The 20,385-nt window shown below is 36.9% G+C and overlaps 1 protein-coding gene and 1 pseudogene across 7 annotated transcripts in view; one reads left to right on the top strand and one right to left on the bottom strand.

Moving 5' to 3' along the window:
• The window catches only part of FUT8 (fucosyltransferase 8), a 350,097-nt gene that overhangs the window by 144,471 nt on the left and 185,241 nt on the right, over window positions 1-20,385 (top strand). The gene's annotated exons all lie outside the window — the stretch shown is intronic.
• On the bottom strand, window positions 657-1,085 carry LOC131752791 (eukaryotic translation initiation factor 1A, X-chromosomal-like; annotated as a pseudogene).

The following is a 20,385-nucleotide window of genomic DNA, read 5'->3' as shown; positions in this document are numbered from 1 at the left end:
ATTATGGTAGCATTCTTGTGATGGCAATGATTTTTCTCTCTTATTCTAGCTATTGATAGGGAATCTTTTGTTTAGATGAATGGTCTAGACATGGGAAGATACTTGCTGTGGAAGACCTCCTTGCAGTAGAATCTGGACTCAAATAACTGGGTTGAAATTCCTGTTTGACGCTTGCTGTGTGACCCTCCCCTTTTATTTCCTTTTAATTGCCCTGGTTTTCTTATCTGTAAGACAGATGCTGTTATTTCAATTACAGTATTCTTTTAAACATTTTCTCTTGCATATTGGGATTTTCTCATTAATCTTCTAATATACCACTCATGTAGACTATTCTTTCTTTCTTTTTTTTTTTTTTTTTAAGGAAGTTACATTTAAGAAAATAGGACTTTGGAATCAGGCATACTTGGGTTCTATAAAAGCTCACTTCTTAAAGTTATCTATTAACATGTGTCAGTTTTATCTAACTCATGAGGGAACAATCAGGAAGACCAAAGAACTGCTACTAAGAGTATTTGAGCATCAGGAGTTCATGTATTCATTTAGCAAAGGGATGCCAAGATAAAATTGCAAAGCTACACAGAAGTCTCATTAACTTTCTGAAGGAAAAGGAAGCCATATCACCTTGGAAACTTGGAATGTAAAACAGTGAGTTCAATTTATGTATCATCATGGTCTTTATCATCATCTCCAGTATCAGCAAACTGGATTGTATCATCATCTCCAGCACCAAATATATCTTTTTCATTGATTTTAGCATGTTTTGGAAGTTTGCCATATGCCTTCAGACTTACAGCTTTATCTGCGTTGTATTTTGAAATTACATCAGCTTTGTTATCTGATAGTCAGGCAGACCAACCAATAAAATATCTGAGGTATTTATTTAAACCATTTTCCTCATTTTTCCTTTGATATGGTGTAGCCTCTTTACACATCAAAGCACATTGTTTCTACTCATTCATTTCCCAACATTCTGATTACTTGAGCATACTCTTATTCATACGCTTTACACACCAACCTTTTTTGGATTCATTTTCTTTCTTACCCTTGCACCTGTTTTTACCTTCTTTACCTTTATTCTTGGGCATGGCAATGCTTCCCAGCATCTCAAATTCCTTTCATGTGGCAGTGGCGGCTGCTCTTTTGAGTGGCACACAGGACAAAGTAGCACGTGGTAATATGGAACCACGTGTGTGGGAGAGTTTTGAGACTGAGCTTTTCTAAAACATACTTAGCAGCATCAAAATTCTTTTCTTGCCTCTTCCCTTTCTGTGTATGTTAATATTCTTAAGGTTTTCTGGGGGCAGGTATAGAGGAATCTTTACTCTTATGCTTTCTTAGCCTTATTACTCAGGTGGACCTCTGTGCTTGTGTCTTTACTGAATGTCCCAAGGATTCAATGAGGACTTTTTGTCTTGTTTATGAGAACATGGATGATTCCTGGCCCTGTGTAAGCTGGGAATTATTTACCTTTTATTACCTGGCAATTATTCTTTCCCAGAAGTTGTTTTTGCTCAACCTTAATTTGCATTTGCAAATTGGTATTCAGGTAAAATTTAAGTGGAAATTCCCCCCTGCCCCCCTTTAAAAAATTGGTCTTTGCATTGCTCTCTGACTTCAGGACTTCCCCCCCACCCCCACCCCCACCAAATAATTGCTGCTTTGGCCTTTCTGTGCTCTGACCTCACCTGTCTCTTTTTCTTTTTGGGGGGAATTTGGGGGTCATGGCTGAGACTGGCATCATAAATATAAGATTCATCAGTATATGATGGTATTGAAAGCTGTGAGAGTGAATTCAACTTAGAGATGAGTCTACGTGGAAAACACTTCAGAGTTCAGAGGTCAGGGAGTTGAGGGGAAATAAGCAAAGGTGATGAGAATGGGGAATCAGGTGGAGGAAAACCAGGAGAGAGTGGGCCATAGATGCCAATTAAATAAAAAGAGGGGAGATATGAAGGAGGAAGATACAAGTCAGTTCAAATATTTCAGGTGATTAAGATGAGGACTGCAAATTCTTTTCGAATTTTATCTTTTATACAGCATGTTATTAGTTATTTATTTTATACATATTAGTGTCTATATGTCAATCCCAATCTCCCAGTTGATCTCACCACCACCACCACCACCACCCCATCCCGCTTTCCTCTATTGGGGTCCATATGTTTGTTCTCTACATCTGTGTCTCTGTTTCTGCCTTGCAGACTGGTTCATCTGTACCATTTTTCTAGATTCCATATATATGTGTTAATATACGATATTTGTTTTTCTCTTTCTGACTTACTTCACTCTGTATGACAGTCTCTAGATCCATCCACGTCTCTGCAAATGACCGAAATTCGTTCCTTTTTATGGCTGAGTAATATTCCATTGTATATATGTACCACATCTTCTTCATCCGTTTGTCTGTCGGTGGGCATTTAGGTTGATTCCACAACCTGGCTATTGTAAATAGTGCTGCAGTGAATATTGGGGTGCATGTGTCCTTTTGAATTATTTTTCTCAGGGTATATGCCCAGTGGTGGGATTGTGGGGTCATATGCTAATTCTATTTTTAGTTTATTAAGGAACATCTGTACTGTTCTTCATAGTGGCTGTATCAATTTACATTCCCACCAACAGTGCAAGAGGGTTCCCTTTTCTCCACACCCTCTCCAGCATTTATTGTTTGTAGATTTTCTGATGATGCCCATTCTAACCGGTGTGAGGTGATACCTCATTGTAGTTTTGGTTTGCATTTCTCTAATAATTAGTGATGTTGGGCAGTTTTTCATGTGCTTCTTGGCCATCTGTATGTCTTCTTTGGAGAAATGTCTGTTTCGGTCTTCTGCCCATTTATTGATTGGGTTGTTTGGTTTTTTTTAATATTGAGCTTTATAAGCTGTTTGCATTATTTTGGAGACTAGTCCTTAGTCCGTTGATTTGTTTGCAAATATTCTCTCCCATTCTGAGGGTTGTCTTTTCATCTTGTTTATAGTTTCCTTTGCTGTGCAAAAGCTTTTAAGTTTCATTAGGTCCCATTTATTTATCTTTTTTTTTTTTTTTTTTTTTTTTTTTTTAATTTTTGTGTGGCGGGCCTCACTGTTGTGGCCTCTCCCTTGCGGAGCACAGGCTCCGGACGCGCAGGCTCAGCGGCCATGGCTCACGGGCCCAGCCGCTCCGCGGCATGTGGGATCTTCCCAGACCGGGGCACGAACCCGTGTCCCCTGCATCGGCAGGCGGATTCTCAACCACTGCGCCATCAGGGAAGCCCCCATTTATTTATCTTTGTTTTTATTTCCATTACTCTAGGAAGTGGGTCAAAAAGGATCTTGTTGTGATTTATGTCAAAGAGTGTTTTTCCTTTGTTTTCCTCTAAGAGTTTTATAGGGTCTGGCCTTACATTTAGGTGTTTAATCCATTTTGATATATTTTTGTGTATGGTGTTAGGAAGTGTTCCAATACCATTCCTTTACATGTAGCTGTCCAGTTTCCCCAGCACCACTTATTGAAGAGACTGTTTTTTCTCCATTGTATATCCTGGCCTCCTTTGTCATAGATTTGTTGACCATATGTGCGTGGGTTTATCGCTGGGCTTTCTATCCTGTCCATTGATCTGTATTTCTGTTTTTGTGCCAGTACCATATTGTCTTGATTACTGTAACTTTGTAGGATAGTCTGAAGTCAGGGAGTCTGATTCCTCTAGCTCTGTTTTTTTGTTTTTTTTTCCTCAAGATTGCTTTGGCTATTTGGGGTCATTTGTGTCTCCATACACATTTTAAGATTTTTTTGTTCTCATTCTGTAAAAAATGCCACTGGTAATTTGATAGGGATTACCTTGAATCTGTAGATTGCTTTGGGTAGAATAGTCATTTTCACAATATTGATTCTTCCAATCCAAGAACATGGTATATCTCTCCATCTGTTTGTGCCATCTTTGATTTCTTTCATCAGTGTCTTATAGTTTTCTGAGTACAGGTCTTTTGTCTTCCTAGGTAGGTTTATTCCTAGCTATTTTATTATTTTTGTTGCAGTGGTGAATGGGATTGTTTCCTTAATTTCTCTTTCTGATCTTTTGTTCTTAGTGTATAGGAATTGAAGAGGTTTCTGTGCATTAATTTTGTATCCTGTAACTTTACTAAATTCACTGATGAGCTCTAATAGTCTTCTGGTGGCATCTTTAGGATTCTCTATGTATAGTATCATGTCATCTGCAAACAGTGATAGTTGTACTCCTTCTCTTCCAATTTGTATTCCTTTTATTTCTTTTTCTTCTCTGCCATGGTTAGGGCTTCCAAAACTATGTTGAATAATAGTGGTGAGAGTGGACATCCTTTTCTTTTTCCTGATCTTAGAGGAAATACTTTCAGTTTTTCACCATTGAGAATGGTGTTTGCTGTGGGTTTGTCATATATGGCCATTATGATGTTGAGGTAGGTTCCCTCTATGCCCACTTTCTGGAGATTTTTATCATAAATGGGTGCTGATTTTGTCAAAAGCCTTTTCTGCATCTATTGAGATGATCATATGGTTTTTATTCTTCAGTTTTGCTAATATGGTGTATCACATTGATTGTTTTGTGTAGATTGGGGAATCCTTGCTTCCGTGAGATAAATCCCACTTGATCATGGTGTATGATCCTTTTAATATGTTGTTGGGTTGTATTTGCTAGTATTTTGTTGAGGATTTTGCATCTATATTCATCAGTGATGTTGGTCTATAATTTTCTTTTTTGTAGTATCTTTGTCTGATTTTGGTATCAGGGTGATGGTGGCCTCATAGAATGAGTTTTGGAGTGTTCCTTCCCTGCAATATTTTGGAAGAGTTAGAGAAGGATGGTGTTAGTTCCTCTCTAAATGTTAGATAGAATTCACTTGTGAAGCCATCTGGTTCTGGACTTTTGTTTGTTGGAAGATTTTAAATCACAGATTCAATTTCGTTACTTGTGATTGATCTGTTCTTATTTTGTTTCTTCCTGGTTCAGTCTTAGAAGGTTATACCTCTAAGAATTTGTCCATTTCTTCCAGGTTTTCCATTTTATTGGCTGAGAGTTGCTTGTAGTAGTCTCTTATGATGCTTCGTATTTCTGTGGTGTCCAATGTAACTTCTCCTTTTTCATTTCTAATTTTATTGATTTGAGTCTGTCCCTCTTTTTCTTGATGAGTCTGGCTAAAGATTTATCAATTTTGTTTATCTTCTCAAAGAACCAGCTTTTAGTTTTATTGATCTTTGCTATTGTTTTCTTTCTTTCTGTTTCATTTATTTCTGCTCTGATCTTTATGATTTCTTTCCATCTACTAACTTTGGGTTTTCTTTGTTCTTCTTTCTGTAGTTCCTTTAGGTATAAGGTTAGATTGTTTATTTGAGATTTTTCGTATTTCTTGAGGTAGGCTGTATTGCTATAAACTTCCCTCTTAGAACCACTTTTGCTGCATCCCATAGGTTTTGGATCGTCATGTTTTCGTTGTCATTTTTCTCTATGTATTTTTTGATTTCCCCTTTGATTTCTTCAGTGATTTCTTGGTTTTTTAGTAGTGCACTGTTAGGCCTCCATGTGTTTGTGTTTTTTACGTTTTTTTCCATGTAACTCATTTCTAATCTCATAGTGTTGTGGTCAGAAAAGATGCTTGATATGATTTCAATTTTCTTAAATTTACTGAGGCTTGATTTGTGACCCAAGATGTGATCTATCCTGGAGAATGTTCCATGCGCACTTGAGAAGAAAGTGTAATCTGCTGTTTTTGGATGAAATGTCCTATAAATATCAATTAAATGTATCTGGTCTGTTGTCTCATTTAAAGCTTCTGTTTCCTTATTTATTTTCATTTTGGATGATCTGTCCATTGGTGTAAGTGAGGTTTTAAAGTCCTCCACTATTATTGTGTTACTGTCAATTTCCTCTTTTACGGCTGTTAGCATTTACCTTATGTATTGAGGTACTCCTGTGTTAGGTGTATGTATATTTATAATTGGTATGTATTCCTCTTGGATTGATCCCTTGATCATTAGGTAGTGTGCTTCCTTATCTCTTATAACATTCTTTATTTTAAAGTCTATTTTATCTGATATGAGTTTTGCTACTTCAGCTTTCTTTTGATTTCCATTTGCATGGAATATCTTTTTCCATCCCCTCACTTTCAGTCTGTATGTGTCCCTAGGTCTGAAGTGGGTCTCTTGTAGACAGCATATATATGGTCTTGTTTTTGAATCCAGTCAACAAGCCTGTGTCTTTTGGTTGGAGCATTTAATCTATTCATATTTAAGGTAATTATCGATATACATGTTCCTATGACCATTTTCTTAATTGTTTTGGGTTTGTTTTTGTTTTTGTTTTTTTGTTTTTTTTAAAACATCTTTATTGGAGTATAATTGTTTTACAATAGTGTGTTAGTTTTTCCTTTACAACAAACTGAATCAGTTAAACATATACATATGTTCGCATATCTCTTCCCTCTTGCATCACCCTCTCTCCCACCCTCCCTATCCCACCCCTCTAGGTGGTCACAAAGCACAGAGGTGATCTCCCTGTGCTATGCGGCAGCTTCCCACTAGCTATCTAATTTACATTTGATAGTGTATATATGTCCCTGCCACTCTCTCACTTCGTCACAGCCCACCCTTCCCCCTCCCCATATCCTCAAGTCCATGCTCGAGTAAGTCTGTGTTTTATTCCCGTCCTACCACTAATCTCTTCATGACATTTTTTTCCCTTAGAGTCCATATATATGTGTTAGCATACGGTATTTGTTTTTCTCCTTCTGACTTACTTCACTCTGTATGACAGACTCCAGGTCCATCCACCTCATTATAAATAACTCAGTTTCATTTCTTTTTATGGCTGAGTAATATTCCATTGTATATATGTGCCACATCTTCTTTATCCATTCATCTGTTGATGGACACTTAGGTTGCTTCCATGTCCTGGCTATTGTAAATAGAGCTGCAATGAACATTTTGGTACATGAGTCTTTCTGAATTATGGTTTTCTCAGGGTATATGCCCAGAAGTGGGATTGCTGGGTCGTATGGTAGTTCTATTTGTAGTTTTTTAAGGAACCTCCATACTGTTCTCCATAGCGGCTGTATCAATTTACATTCCCACCAGCAGTGCAAGAGTGTTCCCTTTTCTCCACACCCTCTCCAGCATTTATTGTTTCTAGAGTTTTTGATGATGGCCAATCTGACCGGTGTGAGATGATATCTCATTGTAGTTTTGATTTGCATTTCTCTAATGATTAATGATGTTGAGCATTCTTTCATGTGTTGGTAAGCCATCTGTATATCTTCTTTGGAGAAATGTCTATTTAGTTCTTCTGCCCATTTTTGGATTGGGTTGTTTGTTTTTTTCTTATTGAGCTGCATGAGTTGCTTATAAATTTTGGAAATTAATCCTTTGTCAGTTGCTTCATTTGCAAATATTTTCTCCCATTCTGAGGGTTGTCTTTTGGTCTTGTTTATGGTATCCTTTGCTGTGCAAAAGCTTTTAAGTTTCATTAGGTCCCATTTGTTTATTTGTGTTTTTATTTCCATTTCTATAGGAGATGGGTCAAAAAGGATCTTGCTGTGATTTATGTCGTATAGTGTTCTGCCTATGTTTTCCTCTAAGAGTTTGATAGTGTCTGGCCTTACATTTCGGTCTTTAACCCATTGTGAGTTTATTTTTGTGTGTGGAGTTAGGGATTGTTCTAATTTCACACCTTTACATGTAGCTGTCCAGTTTTCCCAGCACCACTTATTGAAGAGGCTGTCTTTTCTCCACTGTATATCCTTCCCTCCTTTATCAAAGATAAGTTGACCATATGTGTGTGGGTTTATCTCTGGGATTTCTATCCTGTTCCATTGATCTATATTTCTGTTTTTGTGCCAGTACCATATTGTCTTGATTACTGTAGCCTTGTAGTAGAGTCTGAAGTCAGGGAGCCTAATTCCTCCAGCTCCATTGTTCGTTCTCAAGATTGCTTTGGCTATTCGGGGTCTTTTGTGTTTCCATACAAATTGTGAAATTTTTTGTTCTAGTTCTGTAAAAAATGTCAGTGGTAATTTGATAGGGATTGCATTGAATCGGTAAAATGCTTTGGGTAGTATAGTCATTTTCACAATGTTGATTCTTCCAATCCAAGAACATGGTATATCTCTCCACCTATTTGTATCATCTTTAATTTCTTTCATCAGTGTCTTATAGTTTTCTGCATACAAGTCTTTTGTCTCCTTAGGTAGGTTTATTCCTAGATATTTTATTCTTTTTGTTGCAGTGGTAAATGGGAGTGTTTTCTTAATTTCACTCTCAGATTTTTCATCATTAGTGTATAGGAATGCCAGAGATTGCTGTGCATTAATTTTGTATCCTGCTACTTTACCAAATTCATTGATTAGTTCTAGTAGTTTTCTGGTAGTATCCTTAGGATTCTCTATGTATAGTATCATGTCATCTGCAAACAGTGACAGCTTTACTTCTTCTTTTCCTATTTGGATTCCTTTTATTTCTTTTTCTTCTCTGATTGCTGTGGCTAGAACTTCCAAAACTATGTTGAATAAGAGTGGTGAGACTGGGCAACCTTGTCTTGTTCCTGATCTTAGTGGAAATGGTTTTAGTTTTTTCACCTTTGAGAACGATGCTAGCTGTGGGTTTGTCATATATGGCCTTTATTATGTTGAGGAAAGTTCCCTGTATGCCTACTTTCTGCAAGGTTTTTATCATAAATGAGTGTTGAATTTTGTCAAAAGCTTTCTCTGCATCTATTGAGATGATCATATGGTTTTTCTCCTTCAGTTTGTTGATATGGTGTATCACGTTGATTGATTTGCGTATATTGAAGAATCCTTGCATTCCTGGAATAAACCCCACTTGATCATGGTGTATGATCCTTTTAATGTGCTGTTGGATTCTGTTTGCTAATATTTTGTTGAGGATTTTTGCATCTATGTTCATCAGTGATATTGGCCTGTAGTTTTCTTTCTTTGTGACGTCTTTGTCTGGTTTTGGTATCAGGGTGATGTTGGCCTCATAGAATGAGTTTGGGAGTGTTCCTCCCTCTTCTATCTCTTGGAAGAGTTTGAGAAGGATAGGTGTTAGCTCTTCTCTAAATGTTTGATAGAATTCGCCTGTGAAGCCATCTGGTCCTGGGCTTTTGTTTGCTGGAAGATTTTTAATCACAGATTCCATTTCAGTGCTTGTGATTGGTCTGTTCATATTTTCTATTTCTTCCTGGTTCAGTCTCGGCAGGTTGTGCATTTATAAGAATTTGTCCATTTCTTCCAGGTTGTCCATTTTATTGGCATACAGTTGCTTGTAGTAATCGCTAATAATCTTTTGTATTTCTGCAGTGTCAGTTGTTACATCTCCTTTTTCATTTCTAATTCTATTGATTTGAGTCTTCTCCCTTTTATTCTTGATGAGTCTGGCTAATGGTTTATCAATTTTATTTATCTTCTCAAAGAACCAGCTTTTAGTTTTATTGATCTTTGCTATTGTTTCCTTCACTTCTTTTTCATTTATTTCTGATCTGATCTTTATGATTTCTTTCCTTCTGCTAAATTTGGGGTTTTTTTGTTCTTCTTTCTCTAATTGCTTTAAGTGCAAAGTTAGGTTGTTTATTCGAGATGTTTCCTGTTTCATAAGGTAGGATTGTATTGCTATAAACTTGCCTCTTAGAACTGCTTTTGCTGTATCCCATAGGTTTTGGGTCATTGTGTCTCCATTGTCATTTGTTTCTAAGTATTTTTTGATTTCCTCTTTGATTTCTTCAGTGATCACTTCGTTATTAAGTAGTGTATTGTTTAGCCTCCATGTGTTTGTATTTTTTACAGATCTTTTCCTGTAATTGATATCTAGTCTCATAGCGTTGTGGTCGGAAAAGATACTTGATACAATTTCAATTTTCTTAAATTTGCCAAGGCTAGATTTGTGACCTAATATATGATCAATCCTGGAGAATGTTCCATGAGCACTTGAGAAAAATGTGTATTCTGTTGTTTTTGGATGGAATGTCCTATAAATATCAATTAAGTCCATCTTGTGAAATGTATCATTTAAAGCTTGTGTTTCCTTATTTATTTTCATTTTGGATGATCTGTCCATTGGTGAAAGTGGGGTGTTAAAGTCCCCCATTATAATTGTGTTACTGTCAATTTCCCCTTTTAAGGCTGTTAGTATTTGCCTTATGTATTGAGGTGCTCCTATGTTGGGTGCATAAATATTTACAATTGTTATATCTTCTTCATGGATCGATTCCTTGATCATTATGTAGTGTCCTTCTTTGTCTCTTGTAATAGTCTTTATTTTAAAGTCTATTTTGTCTGATATGAGAATTGCTACTCCAGCTTTCTTCTGGTTTCCATTTGCATGGAATATCTTTTTCCATCCCCTTACTTTCAGTCTGTATGTGTCCCTAGGTTTGAAGTGGGTCTCTTGTAGACAGCATATATATGGGTCTTGTTTTTGTATCCATTCAGCCAGTCTGTGTCTTTTGGTGGGAGCATTTAATCCATTTACATTTAAGGTAATTATTGATATGTATGTTCCTATTACCATTTACTTAATTATTTCGGGTTGTTCTTGTAGGTCTTTTCCTTCTCTTGTGTTTCTTGCCTAGAGAAGTTCCTTTAGCATTTGTTGTAAAGCTGGTTTGGTGGTGCTGAACTCTCTCAGCTTTTTCTTGTCTGTAAAGGTTTTAATTTCTCCATCAAATCTGAATGAGATCCTTGCTGGGTAGAGTAATCTTGGTTGTAGGTTTTTTTCCTTCATCACTTTAAATATGTCCTGCCACTCCCTTCTGGCTTGTAGAGTTTCTGCTGAAAGATCAGATGTTAGCCTTATGGGGATTCCCTTGTGTGTTATTTGTTGTTTTTCCCTTGCTGCTTTTAATATGTTTTCTTTGTATTTAATTTTTGACAGTTTGATTATTATGTGTCTTGGCGTGTTTCTCTTTGGGTTTATCCTGTATGGAACTCTCTGTGCTTCCTGGACTTGATTGACTATTTCCTTTCCTATATTAGGGAAGTTTTCAACTATAATCTCTTCAAATATTTTCTCAGTCCCTTTCTTTTTCTCTTCTTCTTCTTGGACCCCTATAATTGGAATGTTGGTGCATTTAATGTTGTCCCAGAGGTCTCTGAGACTGTCCTCAGTTCTTTTCATTCTTTTTTCTTTCTTCTGCTCTGCAGTAGTTATTTCCACTATTTTATCTTCCAGGTCACTTATCCGTCCTTCTGCCTCAGTTATTCTGCTATTGATCCCATCTAGAGTATTTTTCATTTCATTTATTGTGTTGCTCATCGTTTCTTGCTTCCTCTTTATTTCTTCTAGGTCCCTGTTAACTGTTTCTTGCAAATTGTCTATTCTATTTCCAAGATTTTGCATCATCTTCACCATCATTATTCTAAATTCTCTTTCAGGTAGATTGGCTATTACCTCTTCATCTTTTAGGTCTGGTGTGTTTTTATCTTGCTCCTTCATCTGTTGTGTGTTTTTCTGTCTTCTCATTTCGCTTATCTTACTGTGTTTGGGGTCTCCTTTTTGCACGCTGCAGGTTCGTAGTTCCCGTTGTTTTTGGTGTCTGTCCCCAGTGGCTAAGGTTGGTTCAGTGGGTTGAGTAGATTCCCTGGTTGGGGGGACTAGTGCCTCTGTTCTGGTGGATGAGGCTGGATCTTGTCTTTCTGGTGGGCAGGTCCTCGTCTGGTGGTGTGTTTGGGGTTGTTGGTAACCTTATTATGATTTTAGGCAGCCTCTCTGCTAATGGATGGGGCTGTAGACCTGTCTTGCTCTTTGTTGGGGATAGGGTGTCCAGCACTGTTCTTTGCTGGTCCTTGAGTGAAGCTGGGTCTTGGTGTTGAGATGGAGATCTCTGGGAGATTTTCGCCGTCTGATATTACGTGGAGCTGGGAGGTCTCTTGTGGACTAGTGTCTTGAGGTTGGTTCTCCCACCTCAGAGACACCACCCTGGTGCCTGGATGGGACGCCAAGAACCTTTAATCCACACGGCTCAAAATAAAAGGTAGAAAAAATAGAAAGGAAAGAAAAGGAAGGAAGGAGGGAGGGAGGGAAGGAAGGCAGAAAGGAAGGAAGAAATGAAGGAAGGAAGCAAGAAAGGAAGGAAGGAAGGTGCAGAGGAAGAAAGGGAGGAAGGAAGAGAGGAAGGGAGGTAAGAAGGGGGAAGGAAGAAAGAAAGGAGGGAAGGAAGGAAGAAAGGAAGGAAGAAAGGAAGAAAGAAAGGGAGAAGACAGAGTAGTATAAAGTATAGTTATTAAAATAAAAAATAATTATTAAGAAGAAAAATTTCCTTTAAAAAAAAAAACAGAAAAATGGGTCGGTCTAACCCTAGTACAAATGGTGAAAGCAAAGCTATACAGACAAAATCTCACACAGCAGCACACACATACACACTCACAAAAAGAAAAAAAAAGGGGGAAATAATAGTATATCTTGCTCCCAAAGTCCACCTCCTCAACTTGGGATGATTCGTTGTCTATTCAGGTTTTCAACAGATGCAGGGCACTTAAAGTTGATTGTGGAGCTTTAATCCGCCGCTTCTGAGGCTGCTGGGAGAGACCTCCCCCTCTCTTCTCTGTTCGCACAGCTCCTGGGGTTCAGCTTTGGACTTGGTCCCGCCTCTGCGTGTAGGTCATCCGAGGGCGACTGCCCTTCGCTCAGACAGGGCGATGTTAAAGGAGCAGTTGATTCGGGGGCTCCAGCTCACTCAGGCTGGGGGGAGGGAGTGGCACGGGGGCGGGGCGAGTCCGCGGCGGCAGGGGCCGATGTGACGCTGCACAGGCCCAAGGCGCACCGTGCGTTCTCCCGGTGAAGCTGTCCCTGGATCCCGGGACCCCGGCAGTGGCGGGCTGCACGGGCTCCCGGGAGGGCCGGTGTGGAGAGTGACCTGTGCTCACACACAGGCCTCTTGGTGGTGGCAGCAGCACCCTTAGCGTCCGACACCCGTCTCTACTGTCCGTGCCGACAGCCGCGGCTTGCGCCCGTTTCTGGAGTTCCTCTGCGCGGTGCTCTTAATCCCCTCTCCTCGCGCCTGAGGAAGCAAAGAGGCAAGAAAAAGTCTCTTGTCTCTTCGGCAGCTCCGTGCCCGCTTCTGGGGCTCCTTTAAGCGGCGCACTTAATCCCCTCTCCTGGGTTTGTTTTTGTAGGTCTTTTCTTCTCTTGTGTTTCCCACTTAGAGAAGTTCCTTTAGCATTTGTTGTAAAGATGGTTTGATGGTGCTGAATTCTCTTAGCTTTTGCTTGTCTGTAAAGCTTTTGATTTCTCCATCGAATCTGAATGAGATCCTTGCTGGGTAGCGTAATCTTGGTTGTAGGTTCTTCCCTTTCATCAATTTAAACATACTGAGCTACTCCCTTCTGGCTTGTAGCGTTTCTGCTGAGGAATCAGCTGTTAACCTTATGGGAGTTCCCTTGTATGTTATTTGTCGTATTTCCCTTGTTGCTTTTAATAATTTTTGTCTTTAATTTTGGTCTGTTTGATTACTATGTGTCTCAGCATGTTTCTCCTTGGGGTTTTCCTGCCTGGGACTCTCTGCACTTCCCATACTTGGTTGGCTATTTCCTTTCCCATGTTAGGGAAGTTTTCAACCATAATCTCTTCAAATATTTTCTTGGGTCCTTACCCTCTCTCTTTTCCTTTTGGCACCCCTATAATGCAAATGTTGGTGTATTTAATGTTGTCCCAGAGGTCTCTTAGGCTGTCTTCATTTCATTGTTTTTTCTTTATTCTGTTCTGCAGCAGTGAATTCCACCATTCTATCTGCCAGGTCACTCATCTGTTCTTCTGCCTCAGTTATTCTGTTATTGATTCCTTCTAGTGTCATTTTCATTTCAGTTATTGTATTGTTCATCTCTGTTTCCTTGTTCTTTAATTCTTGTAGGTCTTTTTTAAACATTTCTTGCATCTTCTCGATGTTTGCCTCCATTCTTTTTCCAAGGTCCTGGATCATCTTCACTATCATTATTCTGAATTCTTTTTCTGGAAGTTGCCTATCTCCACTTCATTTAGTTGTTTTTCTGGGGTCTTATCTTGTTCATTCATAGTCCTCTGCCTTTTCATTTTGTCTATCTTCCTGTGAATGTGGTTTATGTTCCGCAGGCTGCAGGATTGTAGTTCTTCTTGCTTCTGCTATCTGTCCTCTGGTGGATGAGTCTATCTAAGAGGCTTATCCTCACCTGTCTTTTCAACTCAGCAGTGTACTGACTTCTATTTGGGTTTCTGCTCCAGCATCCTGCAGTCCCAAAAGTGCTTTCAGAAAGACATGCTAGGTAATTATAGGGCTCACCTTTTTTGTTTCCCCTTTTTTTGGAATCACTTTTGAGCTGCCTGTTGTCCAATGTCATATATGTAGTTTGTCCAGTTTTCTAGTTGCTTACATATCGAAATTAATTCTGGATTATATTACTCCCTGATGGGTGAAAGTAGAGATCTCTTAACACTTTTAAATTGAAGAATGATATTCTTAGCAAGTGATACATCCTGCCCATCCTGTAAATAAAACCTGCTTTAGCTGCTTTTCATCTCATACTAGTTACTAGTCAACTGATGCATTAAATTAAAGTTGGTGTAACCCTAAGTAATAGGCTGATTCTTTTGGGTACTTTTATGCCTCACTGAAGAGCACTGGTTGTTTTATGGTACTTTTTTTTCTATTAAACATGATTCAGTATAGTTCACAAAACAAAAACAGAAACCTTAACATAACTCTTACTTAGTATAAAAACTTTTTACTAATTAAAAAAAAATCTGTTTTATATTCCATCTATTGAGATACAGTGAAATAGTATAAATTTAGTACTGCTCATTATTTCTTTAAAATTCTTCCAATTAGTTTAAAAGCATTGGTAATTGGAAGTAGAATGTAGACATAAACTGTTGTGAAGTTGAGAATGTCTCATTAAGTTTGGAATTTAAAAAAGGATGTATTTTGTGAAGAACAATACAGTGAGCCTAAAGTGTTTTTTTTTTTTTTTTTTTAAGGATCTGAGGTGCTCATGAAAGGGTTAAAGACTCTCATGGGTATGGTTGATTTGGTTGGCAACATGAGCTTCATTCTTCATTATTAGTGTTTACAGTGTTTCAGTTACTATACTAGGTACAAGGTGCCCTGTCCAGTAGTCATTTTTTTTCTATGATGTTCTAAGTCGAGAGACTTGAAATTCTTAGGGGAATGTTTGAAAATGAGTCAGTAGTAGCATTGTGATTTGAATGTTGTGTGCTCAGGCTTAAAGAAGGCATTTTTGTCTCTAGTGTCAGAATTACATATAAGTAAATCTTAAGAAAAAATTCTGAAGAAATTTATAGCCATTATTTACATATCTCTCAAGGGATAAGGGTCAGGGTTATAATTATAGATGAGAGAACTATAAATGCACTAATTCTAACAGATGGTACCAAAATGTCTGAATTTTTGTTACTTTTATTATTTTTTAAAAACTGTTTAATGATACTTGTAAAAATTACTGCTTCTAGATACAGCTATTAGGTTTGGTATAGCAAAAGATTGTTTAACTCTAATTTTTTTGATAGCAGATACAAAATGCAGACACGTAATTATTCAAAATCTTTTAGATACTAATGACTATTCACTTGTGAGAAAATTTAAACTGATATATGACAGCCACTAGATCCATTTGCCAAACCTGCTTTTGGTTTTGGTCTGTTATTGCTGAAAGAGATGGGTCTACCCATAGTGTTATCTAGGTGACATGGATGCACTGCATTTCATCCTTCTAAATTGTTTACCATTGAAATTCATGGATTAGGTTTGTTATTTTCGTTGCGTGTTCCCTTGTTACTTTGCTACTAAAGAGTAGTAATCCCTCAACAATATTGGTTTTGGTCAGCCAAGCCATATCGCTTTGATTCATTTGAAGTTGAGAACAGGACTCCATAATGAAATAGATCTGTCTATGAGTCTTGGCTCCTTCTGGCTTTGTGACCCTAGGTGAATTACTTAACCTCTGCTGGTATATTTGATACTAGTATAGTTTACTAGTTAAATGAGTGAACACTGGAGCCAGTTTCTGAGGATTTGAATCCTGGTTGTGCTACTTATAAGCTGTGTGACTTTGGGCAGGTCACTAACTTTTCTGCTTCCTCTTTCTCATCTGCAAATTAGAGACAATTATAGTACTTATCTGTAAAACACTTGGAGTGTTTTATACCTACCTGGCATGTAGTGAGCACTCATACATGTTTGCTAGTATTCTATAAAACAAGGACAGAAATAACGTAAGAAAGATGTTGTGAGGCCTGAGTGAATAAATAAATAAAACACTTTGCACAGAGACTTAGTAAATGTTCAGTAAATGATGGTACTATAAGGGGATTAATATTATGATGATGCAGCAGATGTGCCTGTGAAGTAAGCGTAGATCCAGGATTTGTAACTGAAGAGACCATACTGGAGTTCTGTTGCTAATTGGTCAGGACAACACAGTATTCCAACATTCTGCTAGGTCACTTATACAGAACAAATCAACTTTTATATCCTAGCTAGTACACAAGATGTGGTAGATGAAAAATTCTATCCAATAAGACTTCAGAATTACAATCTTTGTGTACCTATTGTAATACAGTTTGGGATTGGCCACACTCCACAGCTGGCCAAGGAAGTAAAAGCATTTATTGCGAAAATCTTTTACATCAGCCATATTAAAGATATGATATAAAACTTTTCTCAGTATGAAGGGTTATTTAGAAGTTTTTAAAAACGGATAGCGAGTCATGATGCAGGCTCCTACGATTCTACCCAACTCTAAAATCTGTTTTCCCCTTCTGTAGTAATAGAATCCTGTTTTTTTTTTAGCTTAGGCACATTGATGCCTGGAAGAAAAGACTATATTTCCCAGCTATGTGACTAAGTTCTGGCAAAAGAAATAAAAGTAGAAGCATTATGTGTGTGCTTGCACTGATTCATCTGTAAGAGACCCCATTTTGCTGTTCAGTTTCTCTTCTTCATTTTGACCTGTATTGAAGACATGGTAACTGGAACTTTAGTGAACATTTTGGGCCATGAGGTGATCTTGATGATGGAAGCCAGGTACCTAGAATGGTGGAAAACTTAGAAGCTTTGGTCCCTGATGATACTTGCAACCACCATCTCCTACATCACCTATCTCTAGACAACTTTTACAAAAGGAAAAAATAAGCCTCAATTGTGTTTATGCCAAGTTACTGCTGTGTTTGGGTATTCTGTAATGTGTAGAATATATTCCTGAGGAGAGCATAAATAATATAGCACCACTGAGATTTAATGGCTGGAGTACAGAGTGGGGTTTGTGGGGGAACTTAACCTAGTAGCATAAATGACTCAGGGATTGAGAAGATTGTGGATGTACTTTGATTATACTGGTGAAATTTTATTAGATTAATGGGAAATATGAAACTTTTATGGGAAAAATATTTAACAATACAGTAACATTTGTACAATTAGTTATTAAATTACATTTTGTTGGATATTGTGGGTGGTTAGAGGAACTGGCAAAATTGATGGCAGAGCATAAATCATTTTTGTCATTAGAATATTAACAATTTTCATAGATTGCTATTGTTAGGTTGATATGCCATTGTTAAATGAAGTACTTATAACTTTGTAGTTTTTTTCTGGTAAATATATTCTTATTAATGATAATTCAGGTGTCTCCTCTAAAAATTTTGGATTGGCAAATATGGAAAAAAATTTAGAAAACATTGGATTAGCTATTTTCTGTAGAAGAGGTTGAGAAAAGATTATTTTGAAGCCTATACAGCAAATGGTTGAGATTATTTCACCCGTTTACATGAAGCTTATTCTAAAAAATTGATTATGTATTGATACCTGGGCCCTCACTTTTAAGTGGTTTGTGTGACAACAGAATAATTGACTTGACATATTTAATTCAGTAGCTTTGGATAGACAAAGTTTTAGATGCCTGAGCTGAGAATGTTACAGTCTTTTTAATCATGTTGCCTAATTTATGATTTGGTTTTATTTGGGTAGTGTGGAATTATAGGCCTAGAAAGACTTCAGGAGGTCATATATTTCATTGTAGTTTATCAAATGTGGTTCCTATATAGTTTTTATCTTTGTTTTTCCTTATGGATCTATTCATTCCTTTCCATATATCTCTTATCATTTAAATTTTGTTTATTTAAAGGCTAGTAACAATTAAGTACTGTACATACTTTACTCGTCATTTTTTATCACCTTATTTCCTTCTTTATTTTATAGATTTTCCTGGACAGTACATATAACTTGAGTGGTGTGGAAATACCGCATACTCTCAAATTTCTAGCTATCCATTCTATGTGATAGAATATCTTCAAGAATAAATTCCTTTTGGTGATGGCAGTATAATATTCCATTATAATATTATTAGTTTTTCAGTCTTTAATATAAATCTTTGCTAATTTGGTGTATCTAATGTGTCTAATTTCATGTGTTTTAATGTATCTTTACTTAGTAATGAACTTGAACATCCATCTCTCTATTTATCTATATTTTAATCATTTGTATCAACCGCATAATAAAGTCTTAGGCACGAGGGCTTAACTTACTTGGTTTTGAATCCTGTGTCTTCTAGTTACTAATTATGTGACCTTGAATATGTTTTTGTAATTGATTGGCAGCATAGTGTCATGAAAGAGCATTACATTTATAGACAAAAGACCTCCACTGTGACCTTAGCTTATACTAGCTTTGTAAATGCTTTGAGCAAATTACTTAATTTGTGTGAGCTACAGTTCCTCATCTGTAAAGGATGTAAAGGCAAATCATAATTATAGTTTTTTTGAGGAATAAATTGAAATCATAAATTATATAGCACTACCCAGATATAAAACAATAAAATACTTTGTCTTCACTTTTTAAAAAATACGGGAATATTTTATTTTTACGAGATTTTTTTTTTCCCTTGGACTTTTTATCTCATAACTGGAAGTTTGTATTTTTTGACCACTTTCACTCAGTTTACTTACCTCCCACACTCCCAGCCTCTAGTAATCACCAATCTGTTCTCTGTATCTGTGAGTTTGGGGTTTTTTTAGATTCCACATATAAGTGAGATAATACAGTTTTTGTCTTTTTCTGTCTGTTTTATTTTACTCACCATAATGCTGTCAACGTTCATCCATATTGTTGCAAGTGGCAGGATTTTCTTCTTTTTTTTATGTGGCATACTATTCCATTATATATATTATATCCCATTTTCTTTATCCATTCTCCCTTGATAGACACTTAAATTGTTTCCATATCTTGGCTGTTGTTCTAGTAAACAATATAATGTTCTAGTGAACATGGAGCTGCAGATATCTTTGAAATACTGATTTTGTTCCTTGGGATAAATACCCAGAAGTGGTATTTATTGCTGATCATATGGTAGTTCTGTTTATAATTTTTTGAGGAACTGCCATACTATTTTCCATAGTGGCTGCACCAATTTGCACTCCCGCTAACAATACACAAGGGTTACCTTTTCTCCACATTCTCATGAGCATTTGTTATTTTTTGTCTTTTTGATAAAAATATGTATGAGGTGATATCTCATTGTGGTTTTGATTTGCATTTTGCTGATGATTAGTGCTGTTGAGCACCTCTTCATGTACCTGTTGGCCATTTGTATGTTGTCTTTGGAGAAATGTTTATTTAGGTCCTCTGTCCGTTTTTAAAATGGATTGTTTATTTTTTCTGTTGAGTTGTATGAGTTCTCAATATATTTTAGATATTAATCCCTTATCAGATATATGGCTTCCAGATATTTTATAGGTTGCCTTTTCATTTTGTTGATGGTTTCCTTTGCTCTGCAGAAGCTTTTTAGTTTGATGTAGTCCCACTTGTTTATTTTTGCTTCTGTTGCCTTTTTTGCTTTTGGTGTCAAATTTAAAAAATCACTGCCGAGACTGATGTCAAGGAGGCATTAAAATTTTATGGTGCAAAGTCAATGGAATTAAGGAAAGGCTAACCATAACTCCTTTATTTACTGATAATTAATCATAGCTTTTATTTATCAAGCCCATTCTACATGCTAGTCACCATGACTAACACTTTCCATATATATCTCAGTTCAAGACTACTTTAAATATTCATTCAAACTAGCAAAAGTAAATAAATTAAAGAGACAGAGTTAATAGCCTAACTCAACCAAAATATAATAATAATAGCTATAATAATTGTAGTTATTATGTTTTAACTCTAATTGGTCCATAATGAATGTTATTGCCTAATTTACAGAGAAGTTAATTTGGCCACAGTCACACAGCTAGAAAGTGGAGGAAATGGGCAAACACTGTTCTAGTTGACTCTAAAACTCACTCTTTATTAAGCCTCCAGTGATTACATTGCTAAATGTTATTGAGTGTATCTCTGTATAGTTGTTTTACTAGTTTCTTTAAGTATTGCATTAAAAATACATAACTTGTTACAATCTACTGGTGTATTGATGT

The sequence above is a fragment of the Kogia breviceps genome, chromosome 3, assembly GCF_026419965.1.
Source record: "Kogia breviceps isolate mKogBre1 chromosome 3, mKogBre1 haplotype 1, whole genome shotgun sequence".
In the NCBI taxonomy this organism is placed as follows: domain Eukaryota; kingdom Metazoa; phylum Chordata; class Mammalia; order Artiodactyla; family Physeteridae; genus Kogia; species Kogia breviceps.
This window is presented reverse-complemented; position numbering and strand designations above follow the sequence as displayed.